Source organism: Vulpes vulpes, chromosome 7 (genome assembly GCF_048418805.1).
Source record: "Vulpes vulpes isolate BD-2025 chromosome 7, VulVul3, whole genome shotgun sequence".
Classification (NCBI taxonomy): domain Eukaryota; kingdom Metazoa; phylum Chordata; class Mammalia; order Carnivora; family Canidae; genus Vulpes; species Vulpes vulpes.
Genome location: NC_132786.1, coordinates 14,216,049 through 14,226,135, shown reverse-complemented (window position 1 = coordinate 14,226,135; position 10,087 = coordinate 14,216,049). Strand labels below are relative to the sequence as shown.

At 37.0% G+C, this 10,087-nt stretch overlaps 1 pseudogene; it reads right to left on the bottom strand.

The window, feature by feature from the left end:
• Window positions 1-1,743: 1,743 nt before the first annotated feature.
• Window positions 1,744-2,382, bottom strand: LOC112912337 (casein kinase II subunit beta pseudogene; annotated as a pseudogene).
• Between the last annotated feature and the right edge of the window lie 7,705 nt (window positions 2,383-10,087).

Here is a 10,087-nt window from a genome sequence, read left to right as displayed (position 1 = left end):
AGAGCTCTCTGCAGGGCCTGGAGGCTCCGGGGCGGGGCCACCTCCAGCAACTTTCAGTTTGTTTACTATTGGATTGATCTTAAGATTCTCTTATGGTTTTTGTCTTGCTCTCTGTTTTTACCTTATTTTATTTTTTTCTTCACTTCCCCTATGATCCTGTTTTGTTTTTAAATTCCACATTTAAGTGAAATCATATGATAATTATCTTTCTCTGTTTGACTTCTATCACCTAGCATAATAATCTCTAGTTCCATCCATTTTGTTGAAAATAAATGGTATGATATCATTCTTTTTGATTAGCCAAAGCAATCCTGAAAAAGAAACGAAAAGCTGGAGGCATCACAATTCCAGACTTCATGGTACATTATTACAAAGTTGTAGTCATCAAGACAGTATGGTACTGAGACATCTGGATGACTCAGTGGTTAAGCATCTGCCTTTAGCTCAGGTTGTGATCCGAGGGTCCTGGGATCAAGTCGGGCATCTGTCTATGTCTCTGCCTCTCTCTGTGTGTCTCTCATGAGTAAATAAATAAAACTTAAATAAATAAATAAATAAATAAATAAATAAATAAATAGAAATAAATAAATAAGACAGGATGGTACTGGCACAAAAACAGACACATAGATTAACAGAACAGAATAGAAAACCCAGAAATGGACCCTCAACTGTATGGTCAACTAATCTTCAATAAGGCAGGAAGGAATATCCAATGGAAAAAAAGACAATCTCTCCAACAAATGGTCTTGGGAAAACTGGATAGTAACATGCAGATGAATGAAACTGGACCACTTTCTTACACCATACACAAAAATAAATTCAAAATTGATGAATGACCTAAATGTGAGATAGGAACCATCATAATCCTAGAGGAGAAACAGGCAGCAACCTTTTTGACCTTGGCTATAAAAACTTTTCCTAGACATGTTGCTGGAGGAAAGGGAAACAAAAGCAAAAAGGAACTCTTGGGACTTCATCAACATAAAAATCTTCTGCACAGGGAAGGAAACAATCAGCAAAACTAAAAGACAGCCTACAGAATGGGAGAAGATATTTGCAAATCACATACCTGATAAAAAGTTAGTATCCAAAAACTTCAAAGAACTTATTAAACTCAACACCCAAGAAACAAATAATCCACTCAAGATTTTGGCAGAAGATATGAATAGACATTTTACCAAGGAAGATGCAGATGACTGACACATGAAAAGATGCTCAATACCACTCTTCATCAGAGAAATGCAAATAAAAACCACAGTGAGATATCACCTCATACCAGTCAGAATGGCTAAAATTAACAACACAGGAAACAACTGATGCTGGTCAGGATGCAGAGAGAGGGGAACCCGCTTACACTGTTGGTGGAAATGCAAATTTCCACTGTTGGTGGAAATGCACCCACTCTGGAAAACAGTATGTAAATTCCTTTAAAAAGTTAAAAACAGACCAGTAATTGCACTGTGACCAGTAATTGCACTACTAGGTGTTTATCTGAAGGATACAAAAATAATGATCAAAGGGCACATGCACCTTGATGTTTATACCAACATTATCAACAATAGCCAAATCATAGAAAAAGCCTGATGAATGAATAAAGATGTGATACATATATATATTCATATATATATGAATATTAGCTATCAAAAAAATAAATGAAGATGTGAGATATATGTTCATATATTTATTAATTCATATATTTATTAATTATATTATTAATTTTTTTGCCTTTTCTTCCGCTTTATTTCATATTCCCACCACAATAATGACTCCTTTAATTTAAACTAAAAACCATAGAAGGTTCCTGAAAGGGTGGCAGCAAAGGATTGGAAATGTCAAAGACTGAGGGACAGGTAGGGTGGGGAATCAGCGAATCATCTTGACTGGGCTCTTGAAGTTGCTGGTGGCTTGGAGCTGCAGCTGGTAGGCCATTGGATGGATCTTGAAACCGTAGGGCCTGGGCACAAACTGGTTCGCGGGCCGCTTGGGCCGGTACTCAGGATGCACTATGAAGAGCATGTGAGGGAAACTGGTGCCGAAGTAGGCGCCATCCGTGTGATGGTGCCTCGATGACTTGGATGTGTACATGTCCATGCACTTGGGGCAGTAGAGCTTCACCATGGCCTCACCTGGGATGTCTGAAAGGCTGATGGGAAGCATTGGATGGTTCTCACAGTACACGCGGGGACAGTAGCCAAAGTCTCCCTGCTGGTACTTTTCCAACATCTGGGCGATGCCACGGTTGGTGAGGATATAGTGGGCGTGGATCAATCCATAAAGCATCTCGGCTGCCTGCTCAATCAGGTCGCTCTGGTTGGGGTTGTCTTCCAGCTCTTCATCAGGCTCCAGGTCCAAGGTCATGTCTAGAGCTTATCAAGTTTGTCGTTCCACTGTCAAAAAAAATAAAATCTTGCCATTTGCAGTGATGTAGATGGAGCTAGAATGTATTATACTAAGTAAAACTTGTCAGAGAAAGACAAATACCATATAATTTCACTCATATGTGAAATTTAAGAAACAAAAGAGATAAGGGAGAGAAAAAAAGGAAGAGAAAGTGGCAAATCATAAAAGAGACTCCTAACTATATAGAACAAACTAAGGGTTGCTGGAAGGGAAGTGAGTGGGAGGATGGGGTAAGTGGGTGCTGGGTATTAAGGATAGAACTGGAGGGTATTATGCTGAGTGAAGTAAGTCAATCGGAGAAGGACAAACATTATATGGTCTCATTCATACAGGGAATATAAAAAAATAGTGAAAGGGAATATAGTAGAAAGGAGAGAAAATGAATGCAAAATATCAGGGAGGGTGACAGAACATGGGAGACTCACTCTGGGAAACAAACAAGGGGTAGTGGAAAGGGAGGTGGGCGGGGGGATGGGGTGACTGGATGATGGGCACTGAGGGGGGCACTTGACAGGATGAGCACTGGGTGTTAAAATATATGTTGGCAAATCAAACTCTAATAAAAATACATACAAAAAAATAAGGATGCTGTGATGAGCATGGGTGTTATATGTAAATGATGAATCACTTAATTCTACTCCTGAAATTAATATTACACTATATGTTAACTAACTAGAATTTAAATTTTTTAAAAAAACTAAAAATAAATAAATAAGAAAACATTAAAAAATAATTCTGGACTAGAGCCACATGGTAATTTTTTTCTCTTTCATTTAATTACTAAACTTTTATTTTTTACTTTAGTTATTGGGTGTCAAATGTGTTGTTGCTATAAATGATCTAATCTCTTCAAAAAGTACAAAAAGTGGGGTGTAAATTATATATAAAAATAAAGACTATGTTTGTACCTAAAAAGAGAGTGAAAGAGAGAAAGATTAGGCAACCTGGCACTTGTGTAGACCATGTGTGAACTGATCACACAAAGCCTTTTAAAACTATCTCATGGGTTTACCAAAAGACTCCACCCCAAGATTCCTGGAACTCATACAGCAATTTGGCAGCGTGGCAGGATACAAAATCAATGCCCAGAAGTCAGTAGTATTTCTGTACACTAACAATGAGACTGAAGAAAGAGAAATTAAGGAGTCAATCCCATTTACAATTGCACACAAAAGCATAAGATACCTAGGAAGAAACTTAACCAAAGAGGTAAAGGATCTATACCCAAAAAACTACAGAACACTTCTGAAAGAAATTGAGGAAGACACAAAGAGATGGAAAAATATTCCATGCTCATGGATTGGAAGAATTAATATTGTGAAAATGTCAATGCTACCCAGGGCAATTTACACATTTAATGCAATCCCTATCAAAATACCATGGACTTTCTTCAGAGAGTTGGAACAAATCATCTGAAGATTTGTGTAGAATCAGAAAAGACCCCAAATAGCCAGGACAATATTGAAAAAGAAAACCAGAGTTGGGGGCATCACAGTGCCAGATTTCAAGTTGTACTACAGACCTGTAATCATCAAGACAGTGTGGTCCTGGCACAAAAAACAGGTACATAGATCAATGGAACAAAATAGAGAACCCAGAAATGGATCCTCAGCTCTATGATCAACTAATATTCAACAAAGCTATACAGGAATAATGAAAGTCTCCTTAATAAATGGTGATGGGAAAATTGAACATCCACATGCAGAAGAATGAAACTAGACCATTCTCTTACACTAGACACCAAGATAAACTCAAAATGGATGAAAGATCTAAATGTGAGACAAGAATCCATCAAAATCTTAGAGGAGATCACAGGCAACACCCTTTTTGAACTTGGCCACGGCAATTTCTTGCAAGATATATCCATGAAGGCAAGAGAAACAAAAGCCAAAATGAATTATTGGGACTTCACCAAGGTAAAAAGCTTCTGCACGGCAAAAGAAACAGTCAACAAAACTAAAAGACAACCTACAGAATGGGAGAAGATATTTGCAAATGACCTATCAGATAAAGGATTGGTATCCAAGGTCTATAAAGAACTTATTAAACTCAATAGCAAAGAAACAAACAATCCAATCATGAAATGGGCAAAAGACATGAACAGAAATCTCACAGAGGAAGACATAGACATGGCCAACAAGCACGTGAGAAAATGCTCCGCATCACTGGCCATCAGGGAAATACAAATCAAAACCACAATGTGATACCACCTCACACCAGTGAGAATGGGGAAAATTAACAAAGCAGGAAACAACAAATGTTGGAGAGGATGTGGAGAGAGGGGAACCCTCTTGCACTGTTGGTGGGAATGTGGACTGGTGCAGCCACTCTGGAAAACTGTGTGGAGGTTCCTCAAAGAGTTAAAAATAGATCCCTATGACCCAGCAATTGCACTGCTGGGGATTTACCCCAAAGATACAGATGCAGTGAAATGCCGGGACACCTGCACCCGATGTTTATAGCAACAATGTCCACAGTAGCCAAACTGTGGAAGGAGCCTTGGTGTCCATCGAAAGATGAATGGATAAAGAAGCTGTGGTCTATATATACAATGGAATATTAATCAGCCATTAGAAACGACAAACAGGGACAGCCTGGGTGGCTCAGTGGTTTAGCGCCGCCTTCAGCCTGGGGCCTGATCCTGGAGACCTGGAACTGAGTCCCATGTCGGGCTCCCTGCATGTAGCCTGCTTCTCCCTCTGCCTGTGTCTCTGCCTCTCTCTCTCTCTCTCTCTGTCTGTCTCTGTCTCTCATGAATAAATAAATAAAATCTGTAAAAAAAAGAAAGAAAAAGAAAGAAAGAAAGAAAGAAAGAAAGAAAGAAAGAAAGAAAGAAAGAAAAAGAAAAGAAATGACAAATACCCACCATTTGCTTCAATGTGGATGGACTGGAGGGTATTATGCTGAGTGAAGTAAGTCAATCGGAGGAGGACAAACATTATATGGTCTCATTCATTTGGGGAATATAAATAATAGTGGAAGGGAATAGAAGGGAAGGGAGAAGAAATGTGTGGGAAATATCAGAAAGGGAGACAGAACATGAAGACTCCTAACTCTGGGAAACGAACTAGGGGTGGTGGAAGGGGAGGAGGGCAGGGGTGGGGGTGAATGGGTGATGGGCACCGAGGGGGGCACTTGATGGGATGAGCACTGGATGTTATTCTGTATGTTGGCAAATTGAACACCAATTTAAAAAAATTTATTATTAAAAAAAGAAACATTGTATGGTTTCATTCATATGGGGAATATAAAAAATAGTGAAAGGGATTATAGGGGAAAGGAGAGAAAATGAGTGGGAAATATCAGAGAGGGAGACAGAACATGAGAGATTCCTAACTCTGGGAAACAAACCAGGGGTAGTGGAAGGGGAGGTGGATGGGGGGTTGGGATAACTGCAAGACTGGCACTGAGGGGGGCACTTGATGGGATGAGCACTGGGTGTTATACTATATGTTGGCAAACCACACTCCAATAAAAATATACAAAAAAACAAAACTATCTCATGGGTTTAAATGTGCCTAAAAATTTCATAAGGGAAGAATACAGACAGAATTTCTGATCAAAAAAAAAAAATCCTAGTCATAGAAAATCCCCAAAATATGTTTTACTTCAGGAATGGCAACATTAGGAGTTCTGTGGACCAACACCCCAGTGAAACTGGCAAAAATTCTTTTAAAAACAACCATATAGAAAACATCTGCAATTGTGCTAGGGTCATGCAGCAAGAGACTATTTATTCATGAAAAGCTACCAAAGATGGACCAAATCTACTAATCTACTAAATCCATAAGAATAGCAAATGTCTTCAACATTTGATCTGCAGCATACTTGCTTCCCCCATCCCAAGTTCAGCATGATAGAGACTACATTCAAGGTCGGTGTGACCAGAACACAGGGTTTCTATTACCGTCCAGGACCCAGTGGAGGGCTATGGTATCTTTCTGGGAGGGGCTTCTACCAGCATTTCTCATTCCCCATAGTCATATATTACCAGGACTAAATTTCAGGCAGATGCAGCCTTTGATCTAGCTACTAGTGTCTGTCTACCTAGTGTCTACTCATGCACCAACAATATCAAGAGTAACATTATATAAGCAATCCAATCAAAAGGCAGAGATTTTCATACTGGAGTAATAAAAATACATCCAAGTATCTGTTGTCTAAAGGAGAAACACATCAAATTCAAATATACAAATTGAAAGTAAAGGACAGAAAAATATTTTTATGTAAATAGCAACCATAGGTAAGCTGGAGCTATCCTAATACCAGACAAAAGATACTTAAATTTTTTTAAGTTATATATACACATGTATACTATGGAATATTACTTAGCCATTAGAAATGACAAATACCCACCATTTGCTTCGACGTGGAGGGACCTGGAGGGTATTATGCTGAGTGAAATAAGTCAATCAGAAAAGGACAAACATTATATGGTCTCATTCATTTGGGGAATATAAAAATTGGTGAAAGAGAATAAAGGGAAAGGAGAGAAAATGAGTGAAAATATCAGTGAGGGTGACAAAACATGAGAGACACCTAAGTCTGGGAAATGAACAAGGAGTAGTGGAAGGGGAGGTGGGCGGGGGGTTGGGGTGACTGGGTGATGGGCACTGAGGGGAACACTTGTCAGGATGAGCACTGGGTGTTATGCTATATGTTGGCAAATTGAACATCAATAAAAAATAAAAAATAGTTAAAAAAATAAAAAAATAAAAAATAAAAGTATCTGGACAAGGAAAAAAGTTTATATATACATACATATATTTTAATTATTTGTGTATATACACACACACAAATTCATATTTGAATTTATATTTGAAATATTCACAAAATTCATATTTGTGTGTATGTGTATATACACATATATACACAAATATACACAAATATATATATAACTATATATATATGCATATAACTAGAGATATATGTAGACTTTTATAATGAGCCCAAGACCAGATGACTTCAATAGTGAATTTTACCAAATCTTTAAAGAATTAACAGCAATCCTTCTCAACCCCTTCCAAAAGATAGAAAAAGAGGAAATACTTCTGACATACTCTATGAGGCAATATTAGCCTGATATCATGGCCAAAGACATCACAAGGAAAAGCAAAACAAAACTACATACCAATGTTGCTTACGAACACAAATGGAAAAACGTTCAACAAAATAGTAGAAAACTATTATCTGGCAACATGTTAAAAGGCTTACACACCATGACCAAGCAGGAATAGAGAATCAATCTATGTAATATACCATATTAACAGAATTTTAAAAAGCAATGACATGGACATCCATATGCAGAAAAATGAATCTAGATACAGACCGTATACCTTTCAAAAAATAATAACTCAAAATGTATCTTAGTGTAAAAGACAAAACTATAGAACTCCTAGAAAATAACATAAGAAAAAAATCTCGATGACTTTGGGTTAAGGTGATGATGTTTTAGATACAACATCGACATAGCCCATGAAGAAAAAAATAGATAAGTTGGACTTCATTGAAAGTAAAAAGTTATGCTCTGCAAAAGACACTGTAAAGAGGATGAAAGACAACCACAGACTGGGAGAAAATATTTGCAAAAAGATATATATATGATAAGAGACTATTATCCAAAATACACAAGGAACTCCTAAAGCTTCTACAATAAGAAGACAAACCACCCAATTTAAAAATTGGGCAAAACATCTGAACAGATTTCTCACCAAAGGAAACAAACAGCTGGCAAATAAATGTATGGAAATACACTCAGCATCACAAATCGTTAGAGAAATACAAATTAAAACAACAGTAAGATACCATTACACACCTATTAAAATGGGTAAAGCCCAAAACACTGACAGCACCAAATCCAGACAAGGCTGTAGAACAAAAAGAGCCTCATTCAATTGCTGGTGGGAAAGCAAAATAGTAGGACTAGAATTTGCATCAATAAGTCACCCATGTACTCCATAGCATCTTTATGCTCAGGGTACTAAGTCAGGCACCAGAGATCCTGTGTTTTGACAATAACTAATACTCTTGATTGCTTATTTTCTCTAGAAAGATCCACATTTATTAGCTGAGAACCTATACATAGATTATACATTCTCAGTAAATAGTCATGACAATACTCAATGGTAAGCATCATTATCATTTCCATTGTAAAGATAAGCAAACTTGGATCTCACAGAGGTGAAGTAATCTGCCTGAGTGTAAATGATATAAAAGTACGGAGAAGAGAGTAAACTTGCAGGGGAGGAGCCAGAATCCTGAAAGATAATGAAATATGCAGGATCTTCTCTCCCAGGTCTAGTAGGCATTTTCTGGAACATGAAGAAGAGGAAGGGAATAAGTAGATAAAGGCGTATTTGATTTTGCTGACCTTTCAAACATATTCACTAAGATGATCTACTGTGGGGCCATTTTTTTCTGTCAAGTCAATTTCCAGGAAATTCCAAAAGAATTTTAAGACAATGAATCATCTCTGGAAACTAATCATGAGCTTGGTGAGGTGAATCCTCACCTAGGACCAAGAGGTAGGTCCTAGGGTTCAGATGTAGTTAGTTCCTCATCTCAACTGATCATTCTCATCTCAATCTCATGAAAATGTGATCAAAATGCTTAGCATTCACACTGCCTCAATAAATGATAGCTGCTAGTGTAGTATAGGATAGAATATTGTCCCATTATATTACTGTTCATCATTGTGTTGACCTTAAAAATAAAAGTCAGTTATTTTACCAGCAAAAATGAATTTATTCAGGAATAGCAAAGAATTGCAATTCAGGATAAGTAAGCTACAGCAAAAACTATGGTCTAGTCCAACAAAAAAAGGGAGAAGGATGTTATTTTATGGAAAAGACAGAGAAAGTTGGGAGTGTTTGTTTTAAACAGAAGTCCAATAGAGAAAAACAAAAGTTCAGCATAATGGTAATTTCTCTTTCGCTGAGTTGCTGGGGTAGTTGATTGCCTGTAGGAGATGCAATATATATATATATATATATATATATATATATATATATATATATATATATATATTTAAAAAAAGGAGATGCAATATATATCGTTTTCTGTTGGAGCCTGTAATTGACTATTCTCTCTTGCTGACAATTTTTCTATTCAAATCTGTAATTGACAACTTTTCCTGCGATTGACATCAAGTGTCACAGCATGAAAACTGTCACTTCTAGCCTACCCACTCCATTATAGTGATGTTTCCTTTTATTAATTTTCACAATTGCTGCCTGAGAGTTAAATCATAAATTCAGTCTGCAATGGGCTGAACCAGATATTTGTAAATTCATATCAGAGAGAATATGTTCTAGTCCAATAAGGATCTTTCAAATTTCTTCACCATGACCAATTTTAAGAAATAGAATTTCACATTATGATCCAATACATACACACACATGAGTGAAATAACTTTTACAGCATAATACTTAATTCTACATGAAATCTGGTATTTTCTACTTTATTTCCCCTTCTGTTTGTGCTATTATTGCTGCTGTTGCTGCTGTTTTCCTGTACTGAGGGACAGAAAGCACAGTAATTAAGATCACAGAATCTGGGGCCAGTCCAACCAGGTTTAACACTCAGATTTCAAGTTGTAGGATATAAAATTAACATAAAAAATAAATTGCTACTCTATACGCTAAGGATGAAACATATGAAAAAACTTAAAACTATGCCATTTATAACA